Source organism: Mus musculus, chromosome 5 (genome assembly GCF_000001635.26).
Source record: "Mus musculus strain C57BL/6J chromosome 5, GRCm38.p6 C57BL/6J".
NCBI classification, from domain to species: Eukaryota; Metazoa; Chordata; class Mammalia; order Rodentia; family Muridae; genus Mus; species Mus musculus.
Window position 1 is genome coordinate 74375794 of NC_000071.6, and position 17964 is coordinate 74393757.

Below are 17964 nucleotides of genomic sequence, written 5' to 3' on the forward strand. Positions count from 1 at the left end.
CTCATTCTGGAAAGTCCAGGTAGAGTCTTGTCATGGCCCACAAACTAGTGACCCAAACACAGGCCTGCCCACCCACCAAGCCTCTATTTTTCTCCCGCACATCCCCATCACCAACTCATCATGTGAACATACTTTTATAGTCACTGTGTGGACTGTTTAGGTTGGGGCAGTAATTATGCAAATTCATGTTATGGCATCTAGTTCTGCATTATACCATTATAGTCGTTTGCAGTTGATGGGGAAGGTCCTTAGATTTGTGAAGTTTAAGTCCACTGGCTCAAGAAAGGCAACTTTGTTCTTCTGGTAATTGCTGCCTGGGAAGGGAGGGGAATTAGGACGAGCTCAGTTTCAGCACACACACACTGTGAGCTTTTTTAAGATGGAAGGGAATTCTCCGCTTCTGCAGACACAAGAGGGAGATTGCGTGGCATGGACAAAGCCAAGTAGTTATTTTAAAAGATACTCAAATACAAGGAATAAAGAAGACATCAGAATATGTACTGTCTCTAATGATGCTTCCCCTAATTCAGATTCTGGTCAATGCCTTATAAGCCATTTGCACACTCCTCTAGGGTTGACATAAATATTACTGCTAAGTAAATTTAACTATCACTCACTGTTCCACAAAATGACCATTTAGGTTTAACTCTCAAAAGTCAAAATTTTTAATACATAAATCCATTCCTAAGTTGTGCTGTACAAGATTCATAAAAACTGCTTAGGTGACCCCTATACTCACAGGCTGCAGGCTGATTTCCCGAGGAAGAGATGCCATGTGGTACAGGACTATGGAGTCTGGTACCAAACCCAACTTTGCAATGCCTCATCCCTGTCAGGCACCATAGGTCATGTCATTCACCGCTTATAATACAGAGTCCTCTTGCAGTACTTCTTTTAATTTATATTCTGCTGTGATAAGAGACTCTTAAAGATGTAATGATTTAACAAATAATGAAATTCAAGGGGCTAGGGACACAGCTAAGTGCCCAGCAGTTATGAGGCTCTTGATTCAATTCCCAGGAGAGGAAGAAAGGAGAGAAATGAAGACCTGGGGAGGAGGAAGGAAGGAGGAGGGGATGATCTTTTAGAGTCAAGTCAGGCGTCACTGGAGGGTCTTAAATTAGTGTGGCAGAAGGCAGACATTGAAATTATCCCAATGAGGCTGGAGAGATGGTTCAGCAGTTAAGAGCACTGACTGCTCTTTCAGAGGTCCTGAGTTCAATTCCCAGAAACCACATGGTGGCTCATGACCATCTGTAATGAGATCAGATGCCCTCTTCTGGTGTGTCTGAAGACAGCTACAGTGTACTTACATTTAATTAATTAATTAAAATAAAGAAATTATCACAATGCTACTTATGAAAATAATCACATTGTGTAAGAGCTAAACTAGAAGTTAGATGATGGGGTTATGAAATTATAACACATTTGTGCTTCATGTAAGCAATATTTGCAGACTGTAATAGGATTTATGCTAGAAAAATAGAGACAGACAAAACTCACAGTGTCAGTCTTTGCTGAATTTACATCACAAAATTCTTGAGATGCATGATATAAAAGAGCTCCTGGGTGTTTTGCTTTGTTTTGTTTTGTTTTCCAGTATCATAAAAGGGAAATGCTATTAATCTCACAAGCTAAATTGTAAAATGACACAGCTACTCCAGGAAGCCATCTGGCAATTTCTATAAAAGTTAGTTATATCTTACCACCCAGTGTTTCCACTTTCATGTATGTATCCTAGAGGACTGAAACTTTACATCCACACAAAAGCTTGTACATAAATGTTCATGGTGGCTTTATGTGTAATGGGCAAGATCCAGAAATAAAACAGGCCTCTAATACATGAAAGTTCAATATACTGAGGTGCATATTTACCATGGACTACTACACTGTGGTGAAAAGGATACACACAGGGTACCAAAGAAACTGCAGATCCATGGAACAACAAGGACTGGTTTTGGGGTAAGAGAAAGAAAGGAGGGAGAGAAAGAGTAGGGTGGAGAGAGGAGAGGAAGGAGGGATGTGTGAGGAAATGTGAATAGGAATGAACATGCCTCTCCTACTGTGATTCCATCTGCTCTCCCAGCCTATTGGACGGTGCTATCCACATTCGAGGCACGACTTTCTTCCTCATTTGCTTTCCCATGTGTCAATCATCTCTGGAAACATACAGACAACCAAAGAAAGCCTTACCGATCCCCTAGACATCTCTCAATCCAGTCAAGCTGACAACCAGCACTAAGCAGCATACTCGGCCACAGAACAAGTTTAAGAATAGCCTGTAGTATTGCAGCAAACCCTTTCTCAAGTACCCACACATACAGAGGTTGGAGATGGGGAGGGAGGGGGAGAATTATAGGTCTTCACCAGCCTTCCAAACCACTCACATCAAATCACATAGTGTAGTTTTGGCAATCTCTTTTTTTCCATAGAGGCTTACAAAGTTTCACAAGCCAGAAAGTTGAGACAGACAAGACTAAGTTGCTGGCCAGTGATGGGCATGCCTTCTATGAGCTTGAATTAAGACCAGGATGTTCTTCAGGGCAAGTTTCAGGACAGCCAGTGCTACACAAAGAAACCCTTTCTTAAAATAAAATAAAATAAAATAAAATAAAATAAAATAAAATAAAATATAATATAATATAATATAATATAAAAATAAATTAGTATCATATATTCTTAACTTATACCAACAAACAATTGTTGGTCCTACCCTCATTAAGTACCCCAAAGAATTTGGTCTTTTGAAGGATATTATAATTGAATTTAAGTGAAGTCACTTTTTAAATGCTTGGTCCAGCTAGTGGTGTGCTGCTTTGGAAGGAGAGGGGTGTCTGGAACTTTGGTAGGTGTATGTGAGGTGGTGTAGATGTAAGTAGGACACTGGAGGCAGGTTATCAAGGTTATACTATCCCAGGGTGTTTCCTCCCCCCTCCTCCCCCTCCCTTTCCTTTCTGTTTAGCCATGGAAGTGAAGGGAACCCAGTGTTCCCACTGCCATGATGTCCTGACAGAGCACACAGGACCAATAGAGCAGAGGCCAAATTTGAAACTGTGACTACAAAGAGACTGCAGGAAAGTAACCAAAATTTTAGAAATGTTTTCATGAGTAAAAGCTGTAGAATGTTAATAAACATTGATACGATCTTCCCTCTAGTTCAGTGGACATAGGAAACATAAGGGTAAAGCTAGTGTAGAAGCAGAAGCAGCACTAGATGACGGCCCCAGAGTCGACATCAGGAAGCTAGTGAGTACACGGACAGCATCGCTCTGCCACTGCACCTCTCCGTAATAAGAACCCCTTAGATTTCACTTCTACGAATTGCCTCATTTTCCCATCTGTTTGATATAAGTAAACAGCAAATATTTACTAAGGCTTTTATTAAGAGTAATATCTTTGTCTGGAGATATGGCTCAGTACAGAACTATACAATTATTTTTTTAAATCTAAAAACAGTGACATTCATAGTGATGATTCTATTGATAATCAGAAGTATCATCATTTTAGTTGTAAAGACTAAGCAAATTATGGCATGAATAAATGTACACAAATATGAGTGCTGGAAAAGAAATGGTGTGTGTGCGTGTGTGCGTGTGTGTGTGTGTGTGTGTGTGTGTGTGTGTGTGTGTGCCAATTTGTGCATACACATGGAGGTCAGAGGTCAATGTCAAGTACCATCCTCTATTGTTCTCTAGCTTACTTTTTGAGGAAGAGTCGTTCTTTGTAGTGCTAGCTCACCTTTTCAGCAACCTGGAATCCTCTGCCCATCCCCAACTCTCCTATGCTGTTCCATGCTGAAGTGTGCCACTGGGACTGGGTTTTATATGTTCAGTAGCAATCTGAATTTAGGTCCACATGGTTTTAAGACATACACGGCAAGTCATTGCATAGCCTAAGAAATGGTTTCTTAAACTTGTTACTTAGTTATCCATAAAACCATTTTTTCATCCCTGTTTGATAGCAATGTTTACTAGCCTTTGTTAAATTAGGTGCTGAAAAGTTATTGGGTTTACATTACGTATCCCCATTATTTAAAGGATGGTTTTATAGGCGTTCTGGCAAAGCATCCAATGAGACTCTTATCTGGATGAGGGAAGAATGGACATATTTAGATGACCAGGCCAAACCTAGCAGTTATCAAGAGTGAGTTTCTGGGTTTACTCCAACATTTCTCTGGATCTTGAAATGTTACTTTTTAAAAGGTACTTTTTAGTGTTTATCTTTATAAGTGCATGCAAGATATACCAAAGTTGAAAGAATTATAAAGAAAAATAACTGCAAGTTTCAGTAATATTTTCATGGCTATGCAACTATCATAATTTTTACATATGTAATCACTATTTCTAAGTTGTGTTTCAGAATAAATCATGCAAACCCACAGCTGTAAGATTAACTGGAGAAGAGAAAAATCCCTATTTCTGGCACAACTTCAAATGCCTCAAGGAAGACAGAAAATGTCAAACACAAAGATTACATTGAAGCACTGCAGCTCCCACGGGCAGAGAGGAACTAGCAATGCTTCCCGTATGCTACCGTGCTTAAGACACTCGCCTCTGATATGTTAGAAGAAAGCTTGGCTAATGCAAACTCCACTTGCTGGTCACACCAGTCACTCCTGTGCTATTGAGGAGCACGGCTTCCAAGTGCTGATGTAGTTGTGAGGACAATAGGGCCTCTCTTTGGCCCTTTCCCTCACTTTGACCCTTCTTACAACATTCCCTTTGCACTGATCTAAGGTAGACCTGGTTTCCAGCAGGCAATCCCCATTTGGTAGTAATTGGTCTTTTAATTCTACAGATTGCAGGGCTCCATCAGATTACAAGCAAACACGGGTGGGCTTTTACACTTACCTGTTGATACTGAGGAAGTTACTCGTGGAAGAAGTTTCTGTTGCCCTTGAAGACAGGCCGGCTATGCTGAGATGGTAGTGTGCTAAGCAAATTTTTAAACTAAAATTTTAAGAACTTATCATGAGAGAGAAGCCTCATTTGGAGTAACATAGAGAAAATGTAGTTCTTAGGAAAGGAACTGGACATTGGTACAGACAGAAACAAAGAAACAACTGCAGATGGGAGCCAGTTCCAATTCTTCCTTAGGATGTTTCTATGCCATCAGAAGATAGTTCATCTTATTAAGCCCATAAATAATAATTAAAATAGTTGTTTAAATTACTTTTCTCCTGGAAATAGACAAATTGACTTTATACGTAAATTTTCACATGAAAAGAAAAACCAAAGAATGTCAGGTGACCAGGAAGAATCATGAGAAGGAATAGCCAAGCCGAGGATAGGAGACCTTCTCTGAAACCTAAAGCACCATGAGATGCACAGACCGGAGACAAACAGCAAACCCACAAGGAGGTCCAACCTAAGGGGATGTTCTCATATTCTCTCTCTCTCTCTCTCTCTCTCTCTCTCTCTCTCTCTCTCTCTCTCTCTCTCTCTCTTTCTCTCTCCCTGGGGGGAGGGGTTAGACACCCATTTATGGAGCCGGATCCCCCCTTCCACTCTATGGGTCCTGGGGGTTGAACTCAGGGCATCAGACTTGGCATCGTGTATCTTTCCCTCTAAGCCATCTCACTGGCTTGCAATTAGACAGTTTAGCAGACAGTGTTAGGAAAACTGTGTAACAACTAGGCAAAAGAAAGTTTGACATATTCCTCATGTCAACTATAAACAAAAATTCCAAACTGATCCAATATTAAAAAGACCTACACGATTACCTTTTGATGGGGCAAGTTCCTCTATGCATGAGTAGGAAAGACTTGAAATTACCTCAAAATCCAGATGTAATTTAAGAGGAAAGTCAATGTTTAATTATTAAAGAAAAATAAGTAGCAAAACACCATAAACAAATTATATACAAATAGATAATTTAAAGTAATTTATAAATGACTTTAATTTTTTGATTAAAAGGACAATAAAATAGTATATTTTTAAAAGGGAAAGCAAAAAGCAAGCAATCATAGACAATAAGATAAGTTAAATTGAAATGTGAAAATACCTTCAACTTCACCTACATAAAAGAAAAAGTATAAAATTGAAATGATATCTGATACCAAAATTGCATTTATCACCCCAAAGATTGACAAAACTTTGGAAGCTTAACAGTATGGTATATTGGTGAGGCTTAAGGAAAGCATGCTCTTTCACATATCATAGCAGGAAGACAGCCAGTTATAACTATGCAGGAGCATTGTTAATTCTTAATATTAATAAATCTGTATGCTGGAGGAACAGGAAACTTCCTGTGAGACTGTGTCTCCTAGGAATGTTAGAGGTACACTCATAAAGTCTCACCAACTTGACTGCCTACATGTGGGAAACACAAGCACCAACAGAAAAGCATGGGGAATGCCCGTGAGGCTAAAACCTACACAAAGAATTAAAGTCCACTAAGAGTCCTGAGACCAGGAGACAGTCTGCACTGCGGAAGGGCACACTTATTGTTTATCCAATACTGAATGGTCAGCACTGAAAATATATGCATACAAGTAACATAATACCGACTGAGAAGATTGTATTTGTGTATTTAGGAATTCTCTCTCTCTCAATGAAAAAAGAGGCAATGGCACTAAGGAGAGGCTTTTGGGAAGGTTTGAATGGAGGAAAGGGCAAGGGGAAATTATGTAATTATAATCTCAAAAAAGAATATTGATTGGATTTCTATTTATTGAGGTCTTATTAACCCACACACTTGCTAATTTGTGAGTGAATCTTCCACAATTTAGACTTTGAATAGTGATTTTGAGTTTTATTAGTGGTGCCTTTTTTAAAATTAAGCTACTTAAACTAAAACTGAAAATAAGAACCTGAAAATAAACAAAGGCCCCTAGAGGAATGGCTACCTGAGGTGCCTTTAACATATCAAAGCAGACCCTGCCTTTAAGGCCAGGCTTCCTCTAAGCATCACAAGTATTTGGTTACAAAGTCCTGCTCCTCTTAGCACTCCTCCCCCAGTCCATACTGTAAACCTTCCCACCCCAGCTTTGCTTTCCCTCCCAGTTTCTCTTTGCCACATAAGGCAGCCATGTTGCTATGTGCTCTCTCTTGGCCTCTTGATACTCTTAGTCCTTGGCCCCATCCTTTGTCTATTTGTCCTTCCTTCTCTTCCTTCTCTCTCCTCTTCTCTCACTCTCCTCCCCTCTCTCTTCTCAGGGCTTGGTCTGTTCTGCCAGCAAGTTCAGTATGGACCCTTCCTGGTGCCCCTGGCTGTGCTCTCCCTCATATCTACAATAAGAACCTTCTCTTCTACCCAGGAGTGATCATGTCCTCATTTTCATTCAGGGTTAATTAAGGTAGAGTTTAATAAAACAATACTTTTATAATGAAAGAGAGACTATAAAAACAAAACATCAAGACAAGATGTTTTTCCACTTTAGTGGGAAAAGCTTAGATATATTCCTTTTCCTTTAGAGCACATTGGGTTTCCATTTCAGCTGAGTTACACTCAGTGTATAGCAAACACACTTGAATCACTTACTGCACATCAGATACTATACCATGTGAGAGAAACATAACAATGAAGAAAGGCTGTTACCATTCAGGGATAAGCTCTCTGAAGGCACAGCCTTTCCTAGCTTGCCTACAGCATCTCTAGAACTAAGTCTTGTCTAGCACATAGGAGTAGTTAAGAGGCAGCTGATGAAATGACGATTTCCTGAAGTTCACAGTCTCCTGGGAATTAAAAGTTAATCATACCAGTCCTAATGAAGAGTACATTTCACCACCTGAGCTGGTTAGTCGGTTTTGTTTTTCTTTTTCATTCTGACAGGAGCTAGGGTCATCAGTGAAGAGGGAACATCAGTTTGAAAATGCCTCCACACAACTGGCTTGTAGACAAGCCTGAGAGGTCTTTTCCTTGACTAATGATCAGTGTGGGGGCGCTGCCTCTGAGTTGGTAGTCCTGAGTTGTACAAAAAGCTGGCTGAGGAAACCAATGAGATGAAATAAACACTTTCCTCCTCAAATTGCTTTTGGTTGGGGGTGTGGGGGGGGGAGGGGAGAGGCTTACCACAATAATAGAAATCCTAACTAAGATCCTACTATAAGTGTAGTGGAATTTTCCCCTAATAAATAAATATTGCAAGAAACCAATCACTGGATGAGGAGGCAGGACTTCCGGTTGGGGAGAGGAAGAGGGAAAGAAGGAGAAAGAGGGCTGTTGGACTGCTAGAGCAAGGGAAGCAGGTACAATGTAGGAAGCCAGAGGCTGTCGATTCAAGTGGTGGATCCTGGATCCACCACTAGAGGATTTCTAACATATAGTAGTTTGTAAAATTAGGATGCCAGATTCTGCGCCCAGCTATTATGTCATCTGTGATTCTAAACTAAGATTCTGTGGTGTCTTCCTTCACGCACTGACTCAAAACTGGGTTCCAGAGAGAAAGGTAATGGCGGCAGAGCATGAGTGTGCAAGAGTGCACCCCAGCCAGCCACAGGGACTCGGAAGCGCGGGGCTGGCATGGCAGCAGTGGGAACTTAGTGAGCCAGGTGGAGAGAGTGGCTTTGGAGAGGCAGGGCCAGCCTGGGTGAGACAGGCCCTGGCTAAAAGGAATAATGTGGTCTTTGTCTGCTAGCCTGAAAACAGACCGAGGCCACAGGCCAGTACCTAGCCGGCGCTAACGTAAATTTGTTTTTTTGTTTTTTTAATGTTTCATGCTACATATAAGTAGTTATTGACTAGATCAAGAGGCTACAGTGATCAATACAATTTGAAGTGAAATATTGCTATCAGGGAAAAGGTGCTTACAAAGAGCTTTGGGAACATAGATCTTATGCACAGTTGAAGTAAGCAGACGATTCTTTCGGGTTCCATGTAGAACAAGGCACACTAAGAGCTCCAGCAGACAGCAGTGTGCTATTGGCCAGATCAGGTGGAGCATGCTCCTCCCACCACTCACTGTCGATAGGGCGTCCTCACACACATGACCAACGATGTAACTGAGAGGTCAGAGCTAGCCACAACAGGCCAACTGGAGATGGATAGACGGATAGACGCACTTGGGCCACCAGCAGAGTTCCTCCCTGACACTCTCCTCTACCTTTAAACCCCACGTTGCATTTCTTCTTGGAAAACTAGTGTTTTAGTGGTATCCATGATGGAAGGGGTACAAAGGCATGATGGATAGCATCCTAACTCTGGGTGAAGTGACTGTTTCATGGGAGGCATCCAGTGTGAGTCCTGGGGAAACTGAGAAGGGTCCAATCTAACATAAATGTTTGCCTTACATCGTCACGCACATCTCCAATCAAGACTGAGAAGGGGCAGGTATAAGAAACCCAGCACAAAAAACAAACCCTAAGGTTGGATGGTTATGAAAACGTCCCAGATTCCTCAAGGTGAGCATGCATGGTTCAGTTGCAGGACTGCCCATGTTTGGAACAGGCAAGCTTATGAAGCATGCCTTCTTATTAGAAGCTGTGGAGACACAGTAACCTTCCGGGAAAGTGTACACTGTGATAGCCCAGCCACACAGAGGAAACCCAGAACCGTGCACTGCCGAGCAGTGACCTCCAACTGCTCCCCAGCCAGCCTCTTCCCAGAAAGGGCTGGAGAAGCCAGTGCCTTTCCCTTCAGCAGCCATGGGTAAGAGAGCACTGGATTGTTAAAGAAGAGGAACGACAGCAGGAAGAAATCACTGCCCCTCAAGCAGCCTCTTTTCATAATTTGATGACAAGAAGAAATTAGCAATTCTTAAAGCAATACATGCATTTAAAGAAAAGAGAACTGAAATACATATACTTTTATTTACATTTCTTTTGTTTGCCAACTATACCCCAATAAAACTAGGGAAAAGGGACACAAAACCAATTCTCAAAAATGAGCTTAGTGACTGCGTGTCTATAACTGAAGGCGGACATCAGTGCTGTAATCACTACCTCACGAGAGCATAAGCTGTCATTTGATGGGAGACACCCACATACTACATCTTGTTGATGTCATGATTCAGGCACGACTAGTTCAGAAGACTAACACAAAAAGGTTGCATAAGTTGCTCAGGACTATTGACAACATAACCAGTATGCAAAGCCACACCAGGTGATTTGGGTATTCACTCCTAAGACAGTGTGGTAAAAGGACGGCTAACTTGTACTTTGTCTGGAAGGGCAGAGCCTGGTGTTAACAAAATTAGTGCTCCTTGTTAATTTAGACATAGCCTACATGGGAGAAAGAGTGCTAGGTTAGAGATAGTCTGGCTTGACTGAACTCAAGAGGACATTTTCTGGAATGAAAAGGAAGTGTGTTGAAATTTATAAGGTCATCAAAGTTCAGTACTCTCACAATAGCTTGACAAGACAGTAGCCAAGGTAACCTTTAACAATAAAAATAGAAGCCTAGATTTTCTGCAAATAGAAAATTGCTGACCTCCATCCAAAATCTGCAGGCTTTTAAGGATGTAATTAATATTCCTAAGCTACCTCTTCATGTCCTCTTCCAACCAAGCCAAAGACCCCAGGTCCCCTAGCTCTCAGGATCCCAGTGGCCACAGTTAACAAGTGGCTCATGTGCTGCATTCTATGTGTGATGCATTTTTGGATCTCTGAGGACACTTGTGCCTGTGGAGGTTTCGAGTGCCTTCTCAAGTTTGCCATGATGTGACAGACCGAGGGAGCCACTTTGGAATAGATTCCCAATGGCTTGTTCCTGCCACTGCCGGGGAGGTGACCATGAACACAGCAGTGACAGTGCAGAGTACAGCACACACCGTGACATTGGTGGCTGTAGGTAATATTACACGATGAAGCAAGGGACAGATTTGGAGGAGTATAGGTCCCTAAGGAGCAGCCTCCACTCAGTCCTAACAGTTTCTTGAATGAATTCTTTATATTTTTTTCAAAGAGAAAACTAAAACCAACCAATCTAGTTAGCTAGTTATTCAGATGAAGTCTGTTTTTCAAGTTGGTTTTGGATCCAAAGTTCTCACAAACACTAAGTAGACCAAACTAAATAGGGGCTGTCTTCTGCAGGCAGCCAGGAGGAGGCTCTGATGACACATTGGGCAGAGCTTGAACACTAGAAGACCTCAAACCCCCTCCCCCCTCCCCAGTTACACACTCCCTCAAACACCCACTCCAACAAGGAGCCAAACCTATTCAAACCACCAAAGACAGCAAGGCAAGAAAGATGAGAAAAATCAGACCTGGGGGAAGCCACAGCTAACTGAACCCAAAGTCCCCAGAATCTAAACAGTTTGGTTGTGTGAAAACAGTAAAATGCAAAGCAGGATTTGCACTTACAGTTGCTATTATCTGTTCTCACTGCACAGAATGTTGTCCTAACAATATTTCTCACCAATGATATGTCACGACTCCTGCTCCCTCTGATGCTCTATCTATTCTTTGGGCACCATCCTGTCATCCAAATCAGAGACTCTCCTGATCTTGCCCCACATTTGTACTTTTGCAAAGTTACAGGAAACTTTGAGACAGAATCAGAGCTTCCTTCTTTGTTAGTCTTTCACCATTCAGTTACCATTAACAAGAGCCTATTATGTGCCTGCAGATAAGATTTGCACTTGAGGTACAGGGATTTGCAGAACCCACAGAGTTTATGGCCTAGAAGTGAATGCCAGATACTATTGAAATTATTATACAGCTATATAATAAACTATGCTTGCATTAAAACCCACAGTCAGATGGGGTGCACTGAGGTAATCTGGAGGGTTGAGGAAGGTGGACCTCAGGCTCTGTGGTTTGGAATGAGCTCTAAAGGGGTTAACTGTGCTGCCCTGGGAAAGTAGTTCAAGAGCCTCTGGTATAAAGGGAGTATAACACATTTAAGTAAGCACATGGCCTGTGGTAGAGACACAGAGAATGAAAGAAGAAAAGGGCCCCAGAGGGAGGCAATCATGGAAAATGATACTCCACAGCTCTGCAAGGCCCAGGACCAAGGGGTGTGCCACGGAGTCCAGACATAGAGGGAGCCATGGGTGTGGCACACTAGTTAGAAGCTGTTTGAGGCTCCTCCCTACCCTGGAGAATAATGACCCAAATTTTTTTCAGTCCTTTTGCTGTTCTATTATTTTAGGAAAAATGTTGATAATTTTTTCCACTGTCAAATAGAAAAAACAAGAGTCAACCAAACCCCCAAATATGGTGCTGGGTATATAGCTCAGTAGAGGAATGTTGACTAGCACAATCAAGGTCCTAAGCTTGGTGCTCACCCTGGGTGAGGGTAGGGAAGTCTATACAGATACTTTCATCCTCAGACATATTTTCCTGATTTTTTTCACATGTTAAATCTGTGAAAAAATAATTTGGGCATGATTTGGCTCAAGCAAGAACTGACAAGATAATAACAATAAGGATAGCTAAGAGTGGGCTAGTGCTAGTTTCCGTTGCACGTGCACCACCCAAAAACCTCCGACACACACAGCCCCAGATGGCTTCTGTTCTGCTGGAGGCTGAGGATGGCTGTCCAGACTCCTAACAGCTCCCACACCTCCAGCCTGGTACCTGGCAATCCCGCCCCTCTGAAATGCTATAACCACCCCTAGTCAAAAGCCATTACAAATGCCTGTTTCTAAAGAAGCCTGTGCTCGGCACAGATGATGTCATTCTTGTCTGGATTCCTGTTCCCTTGGAGAACAACTTGAAATAATCAAGAGACGTGTGCTAACTCCCCAAGCCCCCAGTCACTGAGATGCTCTGTCTGCTTTCTGAGTTCTCTCTGAGAGGAGTGAGATGAGTAACAAGAAAAGTTAAAAAGGTGCTGGCAGGACAGAGATTAATTTTAAAAATTATTAAAAATACAATTACACACTATATGGAGACCAGTGTCTGGGAACACGATATAAAGCACTCTGCATTTATTAATTATGAACAAGCATGCTACTTTACTTCTTACAAACCAAGGAGGGGATGGAACCAGCAGCTGTAACTGTAGTCCAGTGTTTGGTTTCCACACTCATAAAAACGAGATGCATTCCCAGCCAAAAAGTATCCAAACACATTTAATGGGGAAGGACTCTCAAATCCTACACCACTATATGAAAATCCTACACCACTATATGAAAAGAATTGTTCAGATTAAACTATTTGTCTTTACCAGCACAACACAGATAAAAAATGAAGTGTCCTCTCATTTCAGTGAATTGCTTGGATAAAACCTCAGCTTCTAAAACCTAACACATGAACTCTTGTTGCATTAGAAAATGTAAATTGCTAATGAGCACTGCTCCATATCAGTTTCCTGTTCCAGTTGGCTCTCTGTCAGCTTGGCAACAAATCAAGAGCCTGAAGAAGAGGTGCAGCCATGTGTTTTGCTTTAAAAAATAAAAGGAATAAAAAAGGGGGAGGGGGCTTCATTTTATACATGCCTCAGTGAAAATCACCACCCCGCTTGGGACCAGTTCAGTCCAGGTGCCATGGACAGAATAAACAGGCAACACACGTAGACAGACAAAGTCAGCCTCTATAAAAATTATATTTCTGCTTACATTTATAGTTATGTTTCAAAACACAGTATCACTGTGCTTGCACACACATACACATGTGTGCGCTCTTTTTGGTGTCCAACTTGTTAGTCTTTCATTTTCCCATCATCAAATGAGTCTCAGCCTAGAATCTGTTATATCCCTTTCTTATCCACCCACCCACCCATCGATCCATCCATCTAACTTGGCCTATCTATCTATCTATCTATCTATCTATCTATCTATCATCTGTCCATCTAGCTTATTAAACGGCATCAAAGCAGGTACTGATTGAAATAATTCCTAAAACTAACGCCAAGCATGGTGGCACAGGCTCCTGATCCTAGCACTCAGCAGACTGAGACTGGAAAAACATGAGTTTAAGGGTAGCCTGGGCTACATAGTGAGTTCCCTCTTTGCCACATTTTTAGGCTAAAATGTTTTTACCTCAATGTTTTTCTTCACTATCAGGATCCTAATAATCTCTTTGGGGGCTAAAGGGTCCTCCTTACTCACTAATCAAGAGCAGCTTTTCTCTGAAGGAGTATTGCCTCCTAGAACTGAGGACATAAATATTAAGGCACTAATATTCTCAAGATCTTCCTTCACAACATCACTCAAGATTACTTTTAATACATTTATGATGCTATATACCTGTGATTTTATTCTAGGCACTATGACTACAATAGACCAACTCCAAAGTATGTAAAACAAAATCTTGCCTAACACTGTCACTAGAGATTTATCACATATCTATTTACTGATTGATTTTGTACTAATACTTATCAAAATGTTAGGATTAAGTTTACAAGTAATTTTAAGTTCTATTGTGATTATTAGGGAGCAAAATTAATATCACTTTTGTATTCAAGAAAAGTCCAATTATAAATCATATTAAGAAAATGTAAGTAATTTTATTTTATCCAAATGACAATCCTTGCCCTCCAAAAGCTTATATTCAAAGAATTATAAATAATACAAAACCATCACAATTATTATAGCTAATTGATTGTGGAGGGGCAATTATAAGGAGAAATAGCTTTAGTCTTTTGTCCCTCCTCTTGTTCCTTCTTCTCCTTCTCTTTTTCCTCTTCCTCCTCTTTTTTTCTGTTTGAAATAGAGATTCATTCCATAGCGTAGGCCTGCAACTCACTATGTAGCCCAGGCTAGCCTTATACTCATGACTTTCCTGTCTCAGTCCGCTGAGTGCTGGAGTCAGGATCCTGTGCCGCTATGCCTGGAATTAGTTTTAGAAATAATTTCACTCAATACCTGCTTTGATGCTACTTTATAAGACATTAAAGCAGTCTTTCTCATGACCCCTTTGAAGTTCATACATCAGATAAGCTGCATATCAGATATTTATATTACTATTCATAATAGCAGCAAAATAACAGTTATAAAGTAGCAACAAAATAATTTTATGGCTGGGGTCACCACAACATGAGGAACTGCATTAAAGGGTCTCAGCATTAGGAAGGCTGAGAACCACTGCATGGGAGGAATTCAGGTTGTTGTATTCAATGGGCATGTTGAGGAAGCAGGTTTCCTCCCCATTGTGCTATTTCTGGCCATACCTGGATCCAACCAGAGCATTGTTTTTAAAACAACTATCCTTTTATGTCACACATTGTTTTCTTTATTGGGAAATTTATACTGTGTCTATTGCTAATAAAACCTAGTTTAAAAATCCTCTTACTTGTCAAAACATATATATAATTATAGTCATTTCCTAGCTAACAATGGGTGTGTGTTCTGAGAAACACATCATCAAGTGATTACAGTGTAATGTGAACACCAGAGTTGATTACACTAATCTAGATGGCATGCATTAATCAGTCTATATGGCCTCTTGCTGCAATCAAGAAACATAGTGAACATGTAGACCTTTGTGGGCCCACTGTCTCATAGCTGTCCATGGTGAACGGAAATGTCATATTTTAGTGTATGACACACTACAGGTTGTAATGTGTGCAGATATAAACATTAGTGACATAGACAAGATGCTCCATGCATTTATACACATTTAAGTATCAGCATAAGAAGATCTGTCCTGGTGTTATAATTAATAATGGATGCATTATATGATGTGTCAGGGAAAAGTGAAGCACTTGCAAAGGTAATGTGTGGGGATCCCTTGCATCAGTGAGGCTGCGTTGCCTCAATAGGCAGCTCTGAGTTCTTTCTGCACAGCTTATGATGTATTCTAAATATGTAGTAAACATTTTAAACTTCACTTGATATGGCTATTTAGTAATATGTGCTTGTGGTTAACTGTTTTAATATGTTGGATAGTAAAACCAAATGTAACAGTTCCAACATTTCTCGGGGGAGTGATCTGGGGGCAGACATGTGTTCTTCATCAGAATTTGCAGCAGAAATCTTAGAAATCAAGGGAAGTAAAGACCAAGGTAGAGCAGCGGGGTTACAAAGCGCTGAAGAAAACTGCTCGATACAGCTCCCTGCAACATTCTGCTGGCCTGCCACAAGAAGTCTGACACACAAAAAAGAAAAGCACAGTCCTTAGCAGAAATGTCTGATACCTGCATGTTGGAATACACAAGATTCCGCAGTTTAGAACTAATAGATAAGATTAACCCTTGCACAGATTGTTCTATTAATCCTGGTGGGTTCCTTTAGCTGCGAGTGTTGACTCTGTGGTCCTCGGTTGGTACACTGTCATCTACTCTAATGAGCTAACATTCTTACTCAAGTATGGGTGATGCACTGGATGATACTGGACTTACAGAATCACTCTTAGGGTTACCATAGCAACCCTTTGTTATTACCAAGCCAGAAAGAAATGCTCAAGGGGAAGATTGCTTAAGTCTTGCAGTGTTTTTTAAAACTGGAGTAGTATCCATAGGGACAGAAATATACAGAAATGCATCATCTAAAATTTAATGTATTACTAAGAGAAAACTATGAGATGAAGAAAGGATACAGATGTGATAGTAAAAGAAACCTCAAAGGAGAAACTCATATTACCTCTTCTTTTATTTTTCGTTTACAATTCTTGGTTTGAAAATGTTTCAGGTTTTGTAAGAATATCCTTCCACAAACCTGAGGAAAAGGTTTAATAAATCACAGTAGACCTAAAAATATTGATGTGTTCATATGCAAGGAGTAGCACTATTTCTAGATGATTCCTGAAGTACTCTATCCGGTGAGCCTGCGCTGCAAGTTCTGTGTTTCTGCAGGGACGCGCGGACAACAGGCCCACTCCTGAGCACAGTGAGAGACACTGCACCTTCTGAACCCTGGGCACAAAAAGCTAGGCAACCCCCAAGCCTCCCAAGAGCGTGTGTGGATGGACTGGTGAAAGCAACTCTCTTAGTTACGTCTCCATTGCTGTGGTAAACCACCAAAGTATTTATAGAAGAGAGGGTTCATTTGGATTTAAAGTTCCCGAGGTATAAAAGTCTATTACCATTAGCTGGAAGCCAGGGCAGCAGGTAGGCATGACTGATTGGATAGAATGCTGAGCGCGCCCATTAGGTTTTGAAACCTCAAAGGCCATCCACCCCCAGCCATAAACTTCCTCCAGCAACGCCACACCTTTATAAACTCCCCAGACAACTGGGGACTACCAACTGGGGACTAAGGGTTCAAAACACAAGCCTAGGGAGGACGCTCACATTCTCACCTCCACAGCAATTGCTGCTGACACTGAAAGCATAGTGAAACCTGAAGCTCTATTGGTTTTGTTTTAGATATAGTTTGTCTTCTGTCCCAAAGCATGTTTCAAAAACTGGTAGTGTGTTTGTGAATAAATTAACAAAGAGAAGTTAGCATTGTGGGTGTACTTCACTGGAGCTGAAATGCCTAGGGTATGTTTATTAGACGTGCAAGTTTACAGCCTCTTCCTTATGTATCCTTTGCTATCCCAGAGAGATATACCTGAGACTATATAACATTATAATTTTACTACCTAGGATTATCAGGCCTCATACTACTGTCATTGTCTGGTATCACGCCCGAGTTCCATCCATAAGGAATCCTATTTGGTCAGACTCAAATCAGCAATGGAATCCATTATTCATACTCAGTGGTGATGACACATTTTCTATTAGGCTCTATGTCAGGCACTGTAACCATTTCAGTGCACGGGTTCTGATTTCTTATGAAGAGACTGAGAATCTGTAAGGTTAACTTATTCACTTTAGGCCCACAAGTATTAAGACTCAGAACACAAGCATCCTTGTCCCAAGTTCTGTGTTCAGAGCCTCAACATAGCCTTAATGCTTCTGCTGCCATAGGACTTCTATGCTTAGAGAACTTAGAATAATGCTAAATAATGTGCTCAATCAATACTCATAATTAAAATAGGATAAAGCCCAATCCTGCCAGCACATGACAATATATTATTTTAGATTTGCAATAAAAAACAATTTCAATATCCTAAGAATAAAACAGGGTCATTAAGGTCATTACTTTACCTTAAAGGGCATCATCTTGCTTTAGAATTCCCTGCCAGGCCTGTCTACAGTGATAGCTGTGGCAAATGCAAGTTTCTACCCACTGTCCATCCCCACATTTCTTCTAAG

The 17964-nt window shown here is 41.0% G+C and overlaps 1 protein-coding gene across 2 annotated transcripts in view; it reads right to left on the reverse strand.

The window, feature by feature from the left end:
• Scfd2 (Sec1 family domain containing 2) overlaps positions 1-17964 on the reverse strand; it is a 326927-nt gene that overhangs the window by 170978 nt on the left and 137985 nt on the right. The window lies entirely within an intron of this gene.